The sequence below is a fragment of the Schistocerca gregaria genome, chromosome 1 (assembly GCF_023897955.1).
Source record: "Schistocerca gregaria isolate iqSchGreg1 chromosome 1, iqSchGreg1.2, whole genome shotgun sequence".
NCBI classification, from domain to species: domain Eukaryota; kingdom Metazoa; phylum Arthropoda; class Insecta; order Orthoptera; family Acrididae; genus Schistocerca; species Schistocerca gregaria.
Genome location: NC_064920.1, coordinates 634,443,477 through 634,464,002, shown reverse-complemented (window position 1 = coordinate 634,464,002; position 20,526 = coordinate 634,443,477). Strand labels below are relative to the sequence as shown.

General features: G+C 44.7%; 1 protein-coding gene across 6 annotated transcripts in view; it reads left to right on the top strand.

Moving 5' to 3' along the window:
• Positions 1–20,526, top strand: part of LOC126360117 (long-chain fatty acid transport protein 1-like) — a 395,340-nt gene that overhangs the window by 239,410 nt on the left and 135,404 nt on the right. Inside the window, exon 1 of one of the 6 annotated variants that reach the window (XM_050007688.1) lies at positions 7,668–7,862. The exons of 4 other annotated variants lie outside the window; for them this stretch is intronic. The gene's annotated coding sequence lies outside the window, so the exon portion shown is untranslated. Of the gene's footprint in view, positions 1–7,667; positions 7,863–20,526 lie in introns of those variants that run through there. One more of the 6 variants, XM_050007687.1, reaches the window with a different exon arrangement.

Genomic DNA, 20,526 nt, shown 5'->3' with positions numbered 1-20,526 from the left:
AAATGTAGACTGGCAACGGAAAGGAAAGCGTTTCTGAAGATGAGAAATTTGTTAACATCGAGTATAGATTTAAGTGTCAGGAAGCCGTTTCTGAAAGTATTTGTATGGAGCGTAGCCATGTATGGAAGTGTAACACGGACGATAAATAGTTTGGATGAGAAGAGAAAAGAAGAATTCGGAATGTGGTGCTACAGAAGAATGCTGAAGATTTGACGGTTAGATCACGTAACTAATGAGGATGTATTGAATAGAATTGGTGAGAAGAGAATTTCGCCATAATACAAACGTGCTGCCCTTCTTTGAACTTTTTACATGTACTTCGTCAGTCCTATCTGATAAGGATGACACACCGCGCAGCTGTATCCTAAAAGAGAATGGGCAAGCTTATTGTAGGCAGTCTCCTTAGTAGCTCTGTTACATTTTCTAAGTGTCCTGCCAATAAAATGCAGTCTTTGGTTAGCCTTCCCCACAACATTTTCTATGTGCTCCTTCCAATGTAAGTTGTATGTTTCCCGTTTGGTTTAAATACAGGTTCTTGGGGTACCATGCAAGCTCAAAGACGAGTGAACCCGGTGAGGCAGCTGGCAGATAGTTCACGGTGAGCAAATACATCAGTTCTCCGCGGACGCTCCCTAAAGAATATTGTGCGCCAGTCTGGTACCGCAGCATTCATGTGAAGAAAGTTGAGGTTCATTTCAAGGCACCTAGAGAACCATCAGTGGTACAGTCAGATCTACATGTACATGCCGTCTGCCGATACTATTGAACATCCGTACAGCTCACTTTCTCCTAAAGGCGGCTGTCTATAACTTTTGTTGGCAATTTTCTACAGATGAATCAATCCCTCTTCACGAAGATTTAAGCTCGGTACCTAGGAAATGCTTCAAATACGGAGGACCAGCATACATAGGACGAGTCCAAATTCTCTCCACTTGGTTTAGCCGGAATATTGAATGGAAACGCAAGCTGAAAGCCACGGAAACCCAGAACCACAAACTTACTGACAATCCGACAAAGTTCTAGGTTTTCGTTGTCCTTGGGAGGTGTGGATACAACTTAATAGGTTCCGGACTGGAGAAGGTATGTGAAAATACCAGATGTTCAATTAGGGCTTTTCCACTGACAGTAAATGTGACTGTTCATATTCAGATAATGAGCCACACCGTAAATGGCTTTCCTTGGCGTGTTAAGAGTCAGCGTGAAGCGTCCAACGAGTTGCTCCACTGGACTGGGTCTTCCGACTTTCGTGTGTAGTCTGGGCCGTTGAATGTTTATAATACGTAAGTAGTTGCACATATGTATTTTTTCGCTTAAACATACATAAGAATTTTGTTGTTGTAATTGATGCAGACGATGATAATGATGACATTAATTATTGCTTCCAAATATTGATCATGTCGTATACTCACAAATTTAACTTTGCACATGCGAGAATTATCGTTTGAGAAAACAGAACGGATAATGTTCCATCCCTCATAATATGGACGACCTGGTTCTTCAGCATACTGATGCAGTCATTCTGATTCGAGGTACACTCACCTTAAGATGAGGAAATAAAACATTCTTAGAACATACGACAGCCTCTGCAGATATTCGTATCGTACTGTCCCCTCCAGAGTATTCATTCCGAAAGGGTAGGATAGGACGCACGTACGCCTCCAGTAGGAATTCCTACGCCTTAGTTTAAATACTTTTTAGCGACGAGGGGAGACTGCAGCGATAGTCACGCTGTTCATGATCCCCTGCATAATTCGAAAGTAATTTCATTGTATCGTGCTTAGTACGCCGTAAACCAATCACATTACTACATGTCGTAAGTATTATGTTTGGCCATCATATGCTGGTGGCTGGACAGCATGGTCGCTTGTTCTTATGCACCGTGTGACTATGGCATCATAACCGAAACTGGCCAATAATGAAAGATAAACAATTATTACGATCAATGGCGGAAATGTTAGCATTTCAGAACCCTACAATGTCCATGCAGATGCCACTCGCCATATGTTGATGCCACGAAGTGAAGCACCTACCAAGTCGGTATTATTGCAAAGAGATTTTCCCTCTGGAGTTTCGTTATATTCTCCTTTAAAAAACGAAAAAAAGAAAAGAAAAAAGAAAAAACGGCTGTCAAGCAAAGTGTGGAGGAATATCAAAATACGGAGGAAATAAGAAAATATATACGAAATTACAGCCGAGACCAAGATCCGCACTGCCTCGAGGACTCAGCATACGAGAAGAGAAATCGGACGTATTAAACGTTCAGATGTGTGTGAATTCCTTGGGAACCAAACTGCTGAGGTCATCGGTCCCTAGACTTACACACTACTTAAACTAACTGATGCTAAGAACAACACACAAACACCCATGCCCGAGGGAGGACTCGAACCTCCGGCGGCGGTGCCCGCGCAATCCGTGCGTGACATGGTGTGTCTAACCGGGCGGCCACTCAGTGCAGCCGGCCGTGTTAGATGTGGTGTATATATGAAAGCTTTTTAGTTGAAAATAATATTCCTTTTGTTGTAACTGAATTTAACTTTTTAACATAGATAACCGTAGAGTACACATAAGAATTTTATAAAAAATTATATCTCTTCTGTTATAAATGGATATCAATGCTGAACAATATAATAAACAGAACTGACTGTTGTTAATAATTTGTGTAATTTAAATTTGGAAGTGTGATAATGAAACCAAAAATAAATAATTAAATAACAACAAATCGTCATTACATACAGAGAAGGAGGGACAGCGATGGGAAGTAAGATCAGGGACAAGAAGGAGTTGCTCCGAGGAAATTTACTAGCAGATTCCCGACAAATAGCGATAGCTGTAAGGCCTAGCAAAATGCACTCTATGACAAAAATACGCGTCACAAATGAATCGCCCAAATGGGACGGAAATCGGCAAATGTGATGTACGTATGCAGATAAACAAATGATGACAGTTTCAGATAAAATTGGATGATTTATTAAAGAGAAAGAGACTCAAAAACTCAGCAAGTCAATAACGCCTTCGTCCAGCTCTGCCCCTTGTGAAAGTAGTTATTCGGCTTGCCACTGATTGACAGAATTATTGGATGCTCTACTGAGGGATAACGTGCCAAATTCTGTCCAATTAGCGAGTTTGATTGACAAAATCCTAAGCCGGTTGGAGGGCCTTGCCTAACTGGGAGAGATCTGACGACCTTTCTGGCCCTGGTAAGGTTTGGTAAGCACGAGGACAAGCTGTGGAAACTCGTGTGTGGCCGGGCACTATCTTGCTGGAATGTAAGCCCAGGATCGATTGCCGTGCAGGGCAACAAGATGGGTCGTAGAGTATCGTCGACGTACCGCTGTACTGTAAAGCGCCACAGATGACAACCAAAGCGGCCCTACTGTCAAATGAAGTGGCTGGCCAGACCATCAGTCCTGTTTGTCGGGCAGTGTGGTAGGCGACAATCAAGCTGGTAACCACCGCTGTCTGGGGCGTCTCCAGATACGCCTCGACTGCTCATCGGTACTCAGTTCGAGGGCGGATTCGTCACTGAAGACAATTCTATTCCTGTTAATGTCATTCCAGCCCAAATGTGGCTGGACACCACTGCAAAAGGGCTTGTTGCTGTGCAGGAGTAATGGCCACCATGAGCTTAGCCCCCTTTGTGTGAGTCGGCTATTAATGGTCCTTGCCGTCACTGAAGCACCAGATGCACGTCGGATTGATGTTTATGATGATGATGATGATGATGATGAATACGGGATTGTGAGAGCCTCTCCGCTGACCATCGCCCGGTCCTCACATTCTGTCGTCTCTCTAGGTCGAGCCCTTCCTTATGAACGCTGTGTTTGGCAGTGGTTCACCCATTCCTGCCAACATAGTAGAATGTTGCCATAGCTCCTGTTCAAATGTAGAGCCGTTTGCCAACTACTCCAACCGGCTTGTTTGAGCCAAACTACGTGTCCTCTCTCAAATGCTGATATTCGCGTATATTGTTCGAGCGCTTGTCTGCGAGGCACAGTTACTGCCCAGCTGAGTACTCGGAATGAAATTCACAATGACTCTGTCACCTGGTATCGACATTTTTCCTGTTTACTATCCTCGCAAGCTGCGCGGTGAAATTGCGCCGCAGCCTCACACATTCATCCAGCGGCGGCCAAACTTTACGATTTTGTATTTTCCGTCGATACCTATACGAATATCAATTTGTGTTCAGTTTGCACAACTCATTCGTCGCGCGTCGTTTTTGGTTGTCTTAGAGTGTGCTACGCAAACGGACTTGCACCCGTGAATGAATCAGCAATAATATTACTACTGTGAATAAACCCGGCCTGACTTCATGATATTCGCTTAGCTTATCAGCAAAATAAATAAAAGAACTGAGCGAACACAGTACTAGTGAAGAAACGAAATACACCTAGTTGCTGTGGTTTGATGCAGCACTCCACGCTAGTCAGTCTTCTGCAAGCCCCTTCATTTCTGAATTACTACTTCAAACTACGTCCACTTGAAACGGCGTACTGTAGGCAAGCCTTGGCCAAATTAACAGTTGACTCAGGAAGTGTTCTAACAAGCTATCCCTTCTTTTAACCTAGTTATGCAACAAAGTTCTTTCTCTATTTCCCCCACCCCCCACCCCGTACTATGCGGCACCTCTTAGTTACTAGATCTACCTATCTAACCTGCATCATTTTTCGACAACTCAGTCGAGCATACCTACAAGACGAAAAAACAGCAACAATATTTTTCTAAATTCATTCCGTTGCTTCAGTACGGCTGCTGAACGCAAAGCTTGGTAGCAGTTCACGTTATCAGATTACGAATCCGGTAACTTCAGGTTGTACCAACCAATGAATGTGAGCGCACATTTCTGCTATCACTTCATAAAAGCGAAAGAAAATACAATTACGACATGGTTCGGATTCGACATTAAACTGCAGATCTTTCTGCAACTGACTGGCTGAGCCGACTTTTATGTCAGAGGAAAAGACAACGGCTTAACATACGGAACGTTACCATGCATTGCAAAGCACTGTAGTGCTGAAATCTATCTCGGGTTGACGATTATTTTGCTCTTTATGCGCAGTGGTCGCAGTTTTCCACAAGGCAGAGTGTCTTACGCGCATTTTAATAGACAGGAAAACTACTTGTGTGTGCAGCTAAAATGCAGCAGTAGTTTTCCCGTAATATGAGACATACACTATGTCACACTGTTCCCCAAAAAAGTAATAGCATGTTGGATTCTCAGCTGTCATAGACAGGAGAATGCGTTTCCTTGTCTTCGAAAATAGTGAGTGCCCTTCTAAATAGCAGGGAGGAACTGGAATTTTGACAGATATCCTTTCCGGGAATTTGTTCAGATCAGGGTAGATAAGTGAACTAAGAAAATGTAGACAGATTCTAGATCAACTCGCCACACTCCAAGTTTGTTGTGTGCTACGTCTCAGAGTGCGCGGAAGACAAGTATACCGAATGTAATCATTTAGTGTTCTAGATATGGGACGTACTAGTTAAACCATAAATGTTCAGACGGAGACAGCTCTCGAACCAGACGATTTCTCTGGCGCAACGTTATAAATGAAGGGCAGAGACAAGGAAAAAGGAACGTATTGCCATTATCTTAAGGATAATTCAAGGGTGCTCTTTTCTGATATCAGTTATTATTTACCGTTCAATGAAAGCAGATCTATACTAGTGATTACCATAAGTGGGTGGTAAAAAAAGGATTTATTTGCATTCAGACATGTAAATAATTAGTTAAATAAAATCGATACCCTGCAGGATCGTGATTTACAAATATTTTTAAGCCCAAAGTTTATAACTCATGGCTGTGGTGAAAAGTAACGGCGTTACTTTTATGTAGAGAAAAGTTTAGACCATAGAAGAAATCAGCCAGGTGGGAGTTAGTTTCTCAAGGAACGACGAAATATTTTCGGAATCTCCCGGCCATCAGTTAGAAGAAATTCATCGGCAAACTGACTTCCGACTTACCTTTTTGTAGAAGAAAGAATGATACTCTTATTTTAAATCTACCAAAAAAACGACGCACCACGAAAAAGGAGTTAAGTAAATTTGTCACAAATTGATATTAATATAGGAAAATGCAAAACTGTAAACTTTGACGAATCATGGATGAATATGTGGCGCTGCGGCGCAGTTTCACCGCGCAACTGGCAAGGATAGTAAGCAGGGTGTCAATATCAGGACATAAAGTCTTTGCGAAGTTCATTCCTGTATTCAGCTGGAGAGTAACTATGCCTCACAGAGAGACGCGTAAACAAACACTCAGATATCAGCAGGACGTGTAGTTGGGCTCAAACAGGCCGGTTGAAATAATCAGCGAATCGCTCGACATCTGAATAGGAGCGATGCCACCATTCGACTATGTTGGAAGGCATGGGAGAACGGTGGCCAAATACAGTCAACAAGGAAGCGCTCGACCTAGATAGACTACTGAAAGTGAGGACCGAGTAGTCGTTAGAGAGCACTGGATTCATCATTATCGTCGATCCGACGTGCAACAGGTACTTCGATGACCAGAAGGAGCATTAAAAGGCGGCTCACAGAAATGAAACTGAGCTCACGGGGCCCTCTCGCCGACTACCATTGACCTCTGTACACCAACAAGCCCGTTTCTCACGGTGTCTGTTACATTCGGCCTGGAATCTCATTGAGTGGAGTAGAACTGTATTCAAACTGAGTTCCGAAGACCAACGAGAATTTGTCAGGAGGCGCCCCGGACAGCGGTGTGATACCAGCCGGAATGTCGCCCGCCACACTGCCGGACAAACAGGACCGTGGTCTAGGCAGCCAATTCAGACAGCAGGGCCGCTTTCGTTGTCGTCTGCGGCGCCCTTACAGCATAGCGATATTCTACGTCCCGTTTAGATGCCCTTCACGACAAGCCATCTTGGGCTTATATTCCAGCAAGATAGTGCCCACCCGTGAAAGATATCGATTCTCTTCGTGCTTGCCAAACCCTACCTTTGTCAGCAAGTTCTCCGGACCTTTCGCCAATTGAGAACGTTTGAAGGATTATAGGTAGGGCCTTCGAACCAGCTCGGGATTCTGACGAACTAACAAGTCACTTGAACAGTACGATATCCCTCAAGAGGACATCCAGCAACTCTGTCAATCAATGCCAAGCTGAATAGCTACTTGCATAAGAGATAGAGGTGGAAGAACGCGTTACTGACTAGCCCAATCTGGGAAGCTCTTTCTTGAGTAATTCATCGACTTTTTTTTCTGAAATTGCAATCATTTATTCATTTGTACATTTTTTGGCTCTGAGCTTTATGGGACTTAACATCTGAGGTCATCAGTCTCCTAGAACTTAGAACTACTTAAACCTAACTAACCTAAAGACATCACACACATCCATGCCCGAGGCAGGTTTCGAACCTGCGACCGTAGCGGTCGCGCGGTTCCAGACTGGAGTGCCTAGAACCGCTCGGCCACACCGGCCGGCATTTGTACATTTATATTACATCTACCGACTTCTTTATCATACGGATAATTGTGTCGTGACCGGATACTAGCCACTTATCCCAGAGTTGCAGCAATACCTCTATCTAAAAACAGAAAACACCATAGGATAACTGGAAATGGAAGAGAAATGTCAAGAGAAAATTTATGCGCGCGAGAAGCGATAAACATTCTTTAAAAACTCGGGCTGGAGATACCGGTCCGTTCCCGCACTTTCTCCGCTGAAGTGGGGAACGGAGTGGTTCTGGGAGCGTGGTTTAGTTCCTGCGGCTACCGCCAGAGGGTTCGCGTGCTGCGGCGTCACCTCGGCGCGACGAGCGGCTGCGGCAGTTTGTTCACGAAGTGCGCCGAGGAGCGACCCGAAGCGAGCGTGTGCGGGAGCCGAGCCGCACTCAGGCAGCCAGGTAGGCAGCGTCAACCTTTAACCTCTCTCCTCCGAATACTCACTCGTTTGTCGACCTGACTGCGTCTGTAACCCACTTATTGCTTCCGTGCTCTACTCTTACCAGCAAGTTTACCTAGTTACTCTGGCAATTGTTTAATGTTTTCAGCACTTTGTAAGTAAGATGCTGTCAGCATGTGTTTGTCGAATAACTGTGTAGCATGTGTGTGTGTGTCTTTTGTTCACAAACTGGTGAGCATGTGAACTTGAGGCCACGATTTTACTGCATACAGTGTGATGAACGACCGCCTCGAAAGTCGAGAATACAGTTCGGTGAAATGTGAGTTGGCCTACGTAACTCCTATCGCTACTGGGAACCGGTGTCGTGACCTGTTTTGCCTGGTGGAACAACAGCACTACACGCCAACGGGCTGGTTACGAACGGCTGAAGTATTTCTCGCATCACACCCGCCAATGTCTTACACAGCGATGCATTTGTTGTTTCTTTACGCAGTAGCGCGCCAGCTGCAGTTGCTGAAGGTGTTCTTGGTACCCCGTACGAGTTGACGAGTGTTTAGCTTGCACCTCATACCGTTCTTATCGAATCAAGTTGATAATTAGTGGAAAACGCACTTGAGCATACGAATGATAAATCTGTGATACGACTGTGAAGCTCCGACGCCTGATATTCAAGAGTTGTCATTTGATGATGGACATTGCATACCGTTTTCAGGCGAAACGTTTCGTCGATCACCAATGAAATTCGTGCCAAGTATAAAGCTGCGTGTGTGTGTACAGCGAAGGATACATTGCGAATTCTTTCGCGCACGTATAGTTCGCTTCAACGAAAGGAATTGTAAAAATTAAACGATAGTTCTCCGTAGATGACTGGAGTGGCTTTCCAGCCAAGCTGCTACAGCCAAACAATTCTGAAACTGGTCTCTGTGCTTCGACTTGAGTGTGGCTAAAAGGAAGTATTGTTTGTTTGATGGTACTCCTACTTAACAACAAAGTGTTGTTCGTTTTCCACCACCTCTTCATAGCTTATCCTCCTCACTGCGATTGCTTTTTGTTTTGGTAACTCTGATTGGTATGGTCTTGCAGTTTTCGCCCAGAACGGAAACCTTGCTCTGCGAGCATATTTGTACCACGCAGATATCTCTTGTACAGCAGAAAGTAATGTGTTGCGCATTAAGTCCTTTGATTACACGGTGACTAACTATTCGAATAATTCAGCACTTATGCAACAAGCGGAGACATCTGTCGATCTAGGCAGGAGCATGGTCTGTCCTGCCGCCAGACATTAGTTCTACATACTCCATCATTACATGGCATTGAAAGGTAACTTCATCCAAAACGCTGGTCGTCAGTTACACCGTTGAGACTAGCTGTTTTGCGCTCGTTTCTTACGAACAGGAACTCCAGCTTTTTGTTCGCTTCACTGATTACTTACGTAGACCCTGCTGCAACCGCGTCAGATGTCGCGACGCTAAGGCAACGCGAGCGTGCTCCGGAAAGCCATTTCCAGTACTGGTCTGGCGACCGTAATTTAAGTACCAGGAAAACTGCTTCAACGAGAACACTGCGTCATTTTCTTCAATCGAGCGAGCACTCTCTCTGATTCTGCCGAGAAACCAAAAACAGTAAGGAATATGCAGGATCTTGCTGCGCCTAACATTTCCCCCTTCTGTGACAGACATCCTCAGGTTATGCACGCGAAGTTAATTAACTTGCCGCCACTTAATCAAGATTACGTTCTAAAATTAACTAACTGCGTCTTTACAGCCTCTAAGGACGTCCCCCGCGATAGAAGACGTAGTATTAGGCACAGAAACATGCCATAGACCAAGTTGTAAACACTATAAAACCACTAACACTGCTGATGAAAGGGGAAGATCTGGCTGACGTGGCAATTGATTGCTAATTCCTTACTAAGACTCAAAATATTCTTCAGAGGCTTAAAAATAATATATAAAATTGGTGAAATGTATTCAGAGAAATTTTATCCTATTAATAATGCAGTGGATTATTTAAGTTATCAGTGGAGGAGTGAAACGTACATACGTACATGGGATTATCCGCCCTGAAATTGACCATATACTCGCTAGTGTTCTAGTTAGATAACTACACACACACAAGGAGAGAGAGAGGGAGAGAGAGAGAGAGAGAGAGAGAGAGAGAGAGAGAGAGAGAGAGGAAGGAAGGGAGGGGGAGGGAGGGAGCGGGAGGGGGAGGATGAGTTGCAAACAGGATTCGTTCCGGTACTCGCTACTTGAATAAATGACTGCCAAGTTGCTGCAGGAATAGCTAGAAACAGGATTTATCTTCGTTTTTGCTTCTCGCTCTCTGTAGTACTGTCAGGCTCCTCGCCATCTGTGACATCACAGCTGTTTTCTGCCGATACATTCGCGGGTGACAGCCGTTGAGTGCCAAGGGAGCTACGGAGAGAGAAGGTTGGTCAGTTAAACACTGCTTTTTGCGATAGCACTGCACAGTCAATATTGTACCACAGCCGATTTACCGTGCAAACTGTTAATCTGTATGTCACAGCGAAGGCTTTACTTTTCCGAAAAAAAAAAAATCAGTTCCTGCGAGTATATTATGTCGTTCACATCTGGCGTCCTTTTACACATAATTTTCTTTCGTAAGTATTACTCACGTCTAGCTATCAAGCTTCCATACAGTTATTCACAATATTGAAGAATCAGCTATTTCACAGCACATTCATGCAACTCAGTATAACGCCGGTACTGAAACTTTTCTTTTTGGGAGCATGTTCTGTCCCCTTTACTGTCGACGCGCTCTTTACTCCTTTTGGTTGTCAACTAACAAAATAACGTAAACAGCGAGCTGCTGAACTTATCTGTGACCGTATACTTTACATAGTAACACGCCTCGCCTTGGGATGTGTATGCAGCTGTAGTGTTTCATACGAATTAACTTGGCTGGAGTCGCACTTGGATTTGTCTCTTTTGAAATAATGTCTGTACAGTAACTTACGCTTGAGCCTCCAAAAACATGTGCCATTCTTAGTCAAAGAACGGAAACAGAACAATCGTAAAATCACGGAACTACGCTTCACCCTTCGTGACGAATAGCTTCTTTGGGTGCCTACCATACACAAAAAATCGTGTTTTTGGCACAGTGTACTTACCTCCAACCACTGTTTTGTATTACACAACCTCGGGCCTGGTAGGATCATGCTATCATATTATTTCCGGTGATCAGAAATTTAGACTTTCTTTTCTGCTTCGGTTTGGATTCGCATAGATTGCTTCGCACTGTGATTGACAGAGCAGTTTGGGATGCTGACTGAATTCGTACTCAACTTGCCACGTATCTCTACATTTAAGGACAGTCTCTCCAGTACTCGGCGATCACAACCATTGGAGATTGATTTTTCGATAATTAATGCTTTTAACTGTTGACGTGACGCCACCCCTCGCTTTTGGCGTCGGCTTCCTGCTCATGGTAGGCCCAAAGCTCGTTCTACACAAGGCGAGAATCTGGCCAATAAGCAGGCAGCGTCTCCTGCACCTGCGTGCTAATTGGGCAGCCACGGGTGCTCTTATTCCAACTTAACGCGCTCCATTTATCTGCCGTAGTTTAAAATCAGGAAGTGACCCCCTTTTTTTTACTTACCTAAATGGAACATAATGATCAGTTTGCCTTTAGGAAAGGTAAAGGCAGCAGAGAGGCAGTTCTGACGTCGCGGCTGATAATGGAACCAAGACTAAAGAAATATCCAGACACGGTCATAGAATCTGTCGACTTGGAAAAAACGTTCGAGAATATCAAAAGGTGCAAGATGTTCGACACTATGACGAAAATAGCGGTGAGCTATAAGGAGAGACGAGTAATATACAACATGTACAAGAGCCAAGAGGGAGTAATAAGGATGGAAGACCAAGAACGAAGAACTCGGATAAGAAGTGTGTAAAACAGGGATGTAGTCTTTCGCCCCTATTGTTCAATCTATACATTGAAGAAGCCTTGATGGAAATAAAAGAAAGGTTCAAGAGTGGGACTAAAATTAAAGGTGAGAGAATATCAACGATAAGATTCGCTGATGACGTTGCTGGCCTCAGTGGAAATGAAGAAGAATTCCAGGATCTGTTGAAAGGACTGAACAGCCTAATAAGTACATAACAAGGATTGAGAGTAAATAGAAAAAGACGATAGTAATGGGAAGTTGCAGAAGTGAGAACAGCGAGAAACTTAACATCAGAACTGACGGTCACGAAGTAGATGAAGTTAAGGAATTTGCTACCTAGGCAGCAAAATAAGCAACGACGAACGGAGCAAGGACATCAAAAACAGACTAGCACTGGCAAAAAGGCCATTCCTGGCCCCTAGAAGTGTGCTAGTAACAAACATAGGCCTTGACTTCAGGAGAACATTTCTGAGAATGTATGGTTGGAACACAGCCTTGTATGGTAGTGAAACATGGACTGTGGAAAACCGCTCCAGGAGAGAACCGAACATCTGAAATGTGCTACAGACGAATGCTGAAAATTGGGTATACTGATAAGGTAAGGAATACGAGGTCCTGCACAGAATCGGAGAAGAAAGCAATATGTGGAAAAGGAGCTCTTGTACAATCGGACAGGTACTTTCAGTGCTTTCCAAAATAGTTATTGTTCCTACTGTCAATGTGGACATGCTCCGGAAGAAGCTGAATTCAAATACACCTTGCCTAACTCGTTCAGTGTTTTCCTAATTACTGCAAGTCACAACAGCCGAATCCCGGTACGCTCCCATTTTCAAGTCGTCATCCTGTTGTAAGACGAGTTTCTGCTGAGTTTCTAATAGCCTAGCCGCAAACAGGATGCCAAAACAGGACACATGCTTAATTTCCATGAAATTCTTTTGCCCGTATGATCAGGATTTCGTTCGCTTTTTAAGTCCTTCGTCTTAAGCTATTTATTACATCCTTATGCGTATTTGTATCATTTGTCTTTACTTACACAAATGCCCCGAAGGAAAAAGTTTCATGTTCAATTTTCAGCTGCGCTGGATTGAATAATAACTTGTTCCATAATATTCTTGTTTCCATAAAGATGACACTGTTTTTAAAGCGGAGCTGTACCGAACAAGCTAGATAAAACGCACAGTACGGAGATGGGCTACAAGCTACTTCAGAAAGAGCAGTCTCTTCCAGGTAACACAAAGCTACGTTCCGTTTGTGGTTGTCCGCGTGTGAAGTAGTGAAATATGCATATACTCGTAAGCTAGTTAGTAGTTGCCGCCTTTTATATTTCGTTTAGTTTTGCAAAGTATGTCATAGAAAAACATACATCATACCAGAAGTTTGGTGTGCCTGTTCAACGATCACGGTGTTCATCGCCGGTAAAGTAATCTCTGACAACAGGTGCTTGGCTTGTCACACGTAAGTTGCTATGGATCTGTTCAGCCCTTCGCTATTTCCGTAACACAGGTTTGGAGGCCTATGACAGAAAAAGTACGTACTTCGTCAGAATTAAACGTACGAATTTGTATGAAAAGTTAGAAACATACTTGTGATCTCAAAGAAATTAAAACATATTATCATATTTAAAAACGGAAATGAATCATTGCTGTTTCTTTAAAAATTTATGTCATTCTTAAAAATATGTGCCACTATTTTTCACATGTTGTCAATTATCGAGAGCATAAAATTTCGATAAAATACGCATTTCGAATCAAAATTGTAAAGCTTACACTGAAAAGGCTGTGTGTGTGTGGCTTCATTTTCACAGCTTTTAAGAGAAATACGCGTCTGCTATAATAAACAGTGAAAATGATCTACTATGGCTATAATTTACTCCTTTGATACTGCCTCCCTGCCCAAGGAAATTCGCAACTTTTAGATGCGTAATTGTTTTCAACTTCTATGAAAGTTTGCATTTCGTTTCATCTGATTACAATAGTTGATACTTCTGGAATAAAGTTATTACACAAAAAATCTTTAGCAACACGAAAATATTAGAAAACTGCCACCGAAGACGGCGGCACAGCCTTTCGAAACGTGTTTGGTACTGATAGATAATATTTCTGAGAAGTACTTAATTTAACAGTACACATGAACTAACAAGGAACATATTTCGAAATATGTTCCTTGGCTTGATTTCATTCCTCTGTTCGATCGACGAATAGTTCATGGACTGTAGAACAGTTGTCTTTTACACGTTGCCACTTGCCATTCTTTTCGATTTTCTTTTATTCTTAAACGACCCGACGCAGCAACTTCATCTGAGAAAGGGTGCTGCTGAATCAGTGAGGCAATGATGGCCAAACGAAATCGGCCACAACCTTGTTGAAGAACATATTAGAACTCCCGCTCAGGAATTCATGTTTAGTTCACTGTCAGCAACCAATAAAGTACTGTGGAAGCAACAGAACGTGTTAAAATGTAAATGTCGTGTGACGAGGACGGGAGGCGTTGGGTAGACCGCTCGCCGGTTGCAAGTCATTCGATTTGACGCCACTTTGGCGACTTGCACGTCGATAAGGATGAAATGATAATGATTAGGATAACAGAACACCCAGTCTTTGAGTGGAGAAAATCTCCGACCCAGTCGGAAATTGAACCCGGGCCTTTAGGATTGCATTCTGTCGCGCTGACCACTCAGATACCGGGGGCGGACAACAGAACGTGTTCAAAAGTCGAAAAAACAATAACTGCCTTTCGCTCTTGCTCTGTCCTCTGAGCCGGGATAGTTACGCGAGAAACCCGTTAGCTAGTGTGTCACGAGTCAGATAAAAGTACAGTCGGTGGTAAAATCAAAATTCTCCCAGGTTTTTCTTCTGACGGCGTACAGACAGCTCAACTGAGCCACCCAGCCGGAAAGGAAAGATAAGACGAGAGCATCTGCTCGACCTCAAGATCGTTCGACGATGAGTATGAGCTCAGCTGACTAGAGACGCTGGGCAGAAGGGTAAAAACCGTGTTGCCACTAATAAGAAAATAAGGTAAAGTTGACGTTTAACACCAAGCGACGTAGAGGCCGTTAGAGAAAGGATTTCACTCAGTTTGAACAAGGATAAATAAAGTAGTGGTCTTTTTGAAATAACAAGTCTAGCATAGCGAGAAACACAAATACACAGAAACGCCAGCGAAACTTGTATAGGCATGATACATAGGTATGTAAACAGGCAGAATGCGGCGTTGCGGTAGACCTCGTCTATATAGGGCGACAAGTGTCTGGTGCAGTTGTTAGATAGGTTACTGCTGCTGCAATGGCAGGTTGTCGAGATTTAAGTGAGTTTGAACGTGGTTGTACGGTGGGCGCAAGAGAGATGGGACGCAGCATCTCCGAGATAGCGATGGAGTGGAGATTTTCCCATACCACCATTTCACAAGTGTACCGTGAATATCAGCAATCCGGTAAACATCAATCCCCGACATCGGTGCGGCCGGAAAAATATCCTGCAAGAACGGAACCAACGACGACTGAAGAGAATCGTTAAACGTGACAAGTGCAACCCTTCCGCATATTGCTACAGATTTCAATGCTGAGCCAAGTGCCACCGTGCGAACCATTCAACGAAACATCATGGATATGGGCTTTTGGAGCCGAAAGTCCACTCGTGTATCCTTAATGACTGCACGACGCAGAGCTTTACATCTCGCCTGGGCCCATCAACACCGACATTAGACTGTTGATGACTGGCAACATATTGCCTGATCGGACGAATCTCGTTTCAAATTGTATGGGGCGGATAGACGTGTACGGATATGGAGACAACCACATGAATCCATGGACCTTGCATGTCAGCAGGGGATTGTTCAAACTGGTGGAGGCTCTGTAACGGTGTGGGGCGTGTGCAGTTGGAATGATATGGGACAGCTAATACGTCTAGATGCGACTCTTGACAGGTGACACGTACGTAACCATCCTGTCTGATCACCTGCACCCATTCATGTCCATTGTGCATTCCGACGTGCTTAGGCAATTGCAGCAGGACAATGCGACACCCCACAAGTCCAAAATTACTACAGAGTGGCTCCTGGAACGCTCTTCTGAGTTTAAACGCTCCCGCTGGCCACCACAGAAATCAACGTTATTGAGTATATCTGGGATGCCTTGCAACGTGCTGTTCAGAAGAGACCTCCGCCCCATCGTACTCTTACGGATTTATGGACATCCCCGCAGGATTCATGGTGTCAACTCCCTCTAGCACTACTTCAGACATTAGTCGAGTCCATACCACGTCGTGTTGCGGCACTTCTGCGTGCTCACGGGTGCCCTATACGATATTCGGCAGGTGTATCAGTTTCTTTGACTCTTCAGAGTATATATTTCAGGACGATATTGCAGGATTTCGAAATCACCCCTTCTGATAACGACCACAATGTCTTGTGAGCTGTGCCACTTCGCTGCGTGTGGTTGACAGTTGATCCATGACGTGAAGGAAGTGGTAAAACGTGTCTTGTGGACAGAAGCTCATCAATTTCTGTGACAGCGAGAAGGTGACGGCAAAATAGCTTCAGCACAAACAAGTTTACAGCAGTGAGTAATAAACGGTCAATCAAATAAAGCGCATTTTCTGTGTTGGGTAATACGGCGGAGTGGCTGACCTCAGAGTGGTGGGTGCCGTTGCTTTGCCCGTAGAGTGGGAAGTTTATTTGCTTCCGTGTCGTTGAATGTGGAGGATCGTAACGAACCCTAACCGGCGATTTTTCGTAAACAATGACTCTGTGACGTCCACCCCGTTAGCTGATTCGTCAGCGCGTCTGATTGCAATTCAGCGATTTCGGTTTCTCCGCTCAGCGACTTGGTTTAGTGTTTTTATCATCATCATCATCATCATCGACACGCAAGTCGCCTAACACGGCGTAAACTGAAAAGACTTGCACTCTACAGTCGAACTTCCCCAAATGAGGACTCTCGGCCATCATTGGCATACGATCATTTCATTTCAGCCTGTGATACACTGGCAACGGCCTGGCCCCAGTGGATATGCCGGTTACGGTTAGATCACCAAAGTTAAGCGCTGTCGGGCGTGGCCGGCACTTGGATGGGTGACCATCCGGGCCGCCATGACTGTTGCTATTTTTCGGGGTGCATTCAGCCTCGTGATGCCAAATTGAGGAGCTACTCGACCGAATAGCAGCGGCTCCGGTCAAAGAAAACCATCGGGAGATCGGTGTGCTGACCACACGCCCCTCCTATCCGCACCCTCAGGTGAGGATGATACGGCGGTCGGATGATCCCGATGGGCCACTTGTGGTCTGAAGACGGAGTGCTGTGATACACTCATAACGTGACTCGGGCACCCACTTTAATATTCCGGTCCGCTATGGGTTGAAAACTTCAACATGGCTCCGTTATGAAGGGGGAAGCACCTGACCCTGCCAAAACAGTCCGTACGCCCAGACATCGAGCGAGCTAGGGCATCTGCGATGCGTGTGCGAGTTTAAGGACTAATGAGTAAACAGTGAGAAGGATTCTGTACGATGATCTCGATTATCACTCACACAAAATTCAGGTTTATGAGCAACTTAGGGTGAAGGTGATTATGAACAGCGTCATGTCTTTTGTGAAGCCATGGACAATAATGAAAAACATTTTCTCATGAGTATGAAGCCTTTTTCATTTAAATTAGTCCGTTAACAAACAACTGTATATACCTGTGTAATGAAAATCCATCAATGTTACGCCACAGCCGGAAAGTAACAGGATGGTGTGTAACTGGGGAGAAGTGCATTACTGACTCGCGTTATTTTTCGCGAAAATAGCATTCCTGTGACGGTTAATTCAGAGCGCTACAATACGATGTGGCAAATCTTCTTATACCCAGAACTTCCAAGTCGCAGATGGGAAATAAGGAGAGTATGGTTTCAACAAGATAATGCAGATATGACCATCTTGACCGACCTACTAACTTCCCTGACCTAAGCTTATGCGTCTTTTTTGGGAATAGATCAGGTCCTGGTTATATGTTAACAACACTGTCTTGAATGTCTGAAGACAATGCAAGAGGAACTCGTTCGTATTCCAAGTCAGATGTTAACTGACGCTACTCGAAGTTTTCGGGACCAGCTACAATCAAGCATAAATATAAATGGCCAACACATGAAGGACGTAATCTTTAAAACATAAATAAAATAATGAAATTCCCAACATACACTAGAATAGATAATACCTTTTGCGTGTTATCTGAGCAATCGCGACCTTTGGCAGACGGTCCGTTTTAGACAAAGTATTATTTATGTTGAAGTGTAGCCGAAGCGGGTAGATTGCCACAGAAAAAAGAACTGTAAAGAGAAAGTAATTAAAACGCACACTGCGCATCTCACAACAGTAACACGTTTTGAAACACAATTATGTGTTTAACTAGAAGGCACTCTCTGTCACTGAGTCCTGAATAAAACACAAAAACAGTACCATTTTGGCTCCTGAAGAGAAAAGAGTATCAGAAGTGTATCTGTACATTTCGCTTAATAATGTAGCTACAAATAGCAGAGGCAATCTGATACGGACAATTAATAAAAAATAATTAAAAACCACATAGGAGTTATTCATGATGATACACTTTTGTTTTACGTATATGCCAAAGATCTAACAACCTAGTGTAAAACAGTAATTATTAAAAAAATAACAGAACCCAATGGATCGATGTCGATAAAATCAGCTCATGCACTAACATGAAATACCGGCGCAGTTCGTTCAGATATGGTGAATTATGAGAGAACATTATGTAAGTGTGTCCGGAAAATATGGGTAAACTCATCAGTGACCAGGAAAGTTTGTCAGGACTGGAGCCGAGCTGGAATTGTCTAATCGACGAGGGAGCTGCTCACAATAACAAGGAAAACTGGATAAGGGTCCCGTTCTGACACGAATTTTCTTTTGTCACTACATAATCAAAACAGGGAAAAAAGTTACAGCAATGTATAGAAATTCTTGAACTTCTGTGTATCATAATCCTTCTGGCTGAAGACCCAACTCTAAATACACTCATGACCTGAAATATCGCGTGGAGAACCGCGAGGCCATAATACTGGCGCTACCAGACTTCAGGAAAGCATTCGATACCGTCAATATTGATGTACTGAGCAAAAAATGCGATAGTTAAAATTTACAGTAGTTTGAAAGTTGATCAGAAAACAGAGAGCAACGTGTTGTCTGTGAAAACGTAGAGACTTCCTGGAAGCAAGTTTTCTCAGTACTACTATGTTCGTTCAATGTCCATAATACACTCCTGGAAATGGAAAAAAGAACACATTGACACCGGTGTGTCAGACCCACCATACTTGCTCCGGACACTGCGAGAGGGCTGTACAAGCAATGATCACACGCACGGCACAGCGGACACACCAGGAACCGCGGTGTTGGCCGTCTAATGGCGCTAGCTGCACAGCATTTGTGCACTGCCGCCGTCAGTGTCAGCCAGTTTGTCGTGGCATACGGAGTTCCATTGCAGTCTTTAACATTGGTAGCATGCTGCGACAGCGTGGACGTGAACCGTATGTGCAGTTGACGGACTTTGAGCGAGGGCGTATAGTGGGCATGCGGGAGGCCAGGTGGACGTAACGCCGAATTGCTCAACATGTGGGGCGTGAGGTCTCCACAGTACATCGACGTTGTCGCCAGTGGTCGGCGGAAGGTGCACGTGCCCGTCGACCTGGGACCGGACCGCAGCGACGCACGGATGCACGCCAAGACTGTAGGATCCTACGCAGTGCCGTAGGGGACCGCACCGCCACTTCCCAGCAAATTAGGGACACTGTTGCTCCTGGGGTATCGGCAAGGACCATTCGCAACCGTCTCCATGAAGCTGGGCTACGGTCCCGCACACCGTTAGGCCGTCTTCCGCTCACGCCCCAACATCGTGCAGCCCGCCTCCAGTGGTGTCGCGACAGGCGTGAATGGAGGGACGAATGGAGACGTGTCGTCTTCAGCGATGATAAGAGTCGCTTCTGCCTTGGTGCCAATGATGGTCGTATCCGTGTTTGGCGCCGTGCAGGTGAGCGCCACAATCAGGACTGCATACGACCGAGGCACACAGGCCCAGCACCCGGCATCATGGTGTGGGGAGCGATCTCCTACACTGGCCGTACACCTCTGGTGATCGTCGAGGGGACACTGAATAGTGCACGGTACATCCAAACCGTCATCGAACCCATCGTTCTACCATTCCTAGACCGGCAAGGGAACTTGCTGTTCCAACAGGACAATGCACGTCCGCATGTATCCCGTGCCACCCAACGTGCTCTAGAAGGTGTAAGTCAACTACGCTGGCCAGCAAGATCTCCGGACCTGTCCCCCATTGAGCATGTTTGGGACTGGATGAAGCGTCGTCTCACGCGGTCTGCACGTCCAGCACGAACGCTGGTCCAACTGAGGCGCCAGGTGGAAATGGCATGGCAAGCCGTTCCACAGGACTACATCCAGCATCTCTACGATCGTCTCTATGGGAGAATAGCAGCCTGCATTGCTGCGAAAGGTGGATATACACTGTACTAGTGCCGACATTGTGCATGCTCTGTTGCCTGTGTCTATGTGCCTGTGGTTCTGTCAGTGTGATCATGTGATGTATCTGACCCCATGAATGTGTCAATAAAGTTTCCCCTTCCTGGGACAATGAATTCACGGTGTTCTTATTTCAATTTCCAGGAGTGTATATCGACGATTCTGTCCTCTAAACACCATTTCTAGGCCAACAATCTACAGCTTCACAGATTTACACATAGCACATGA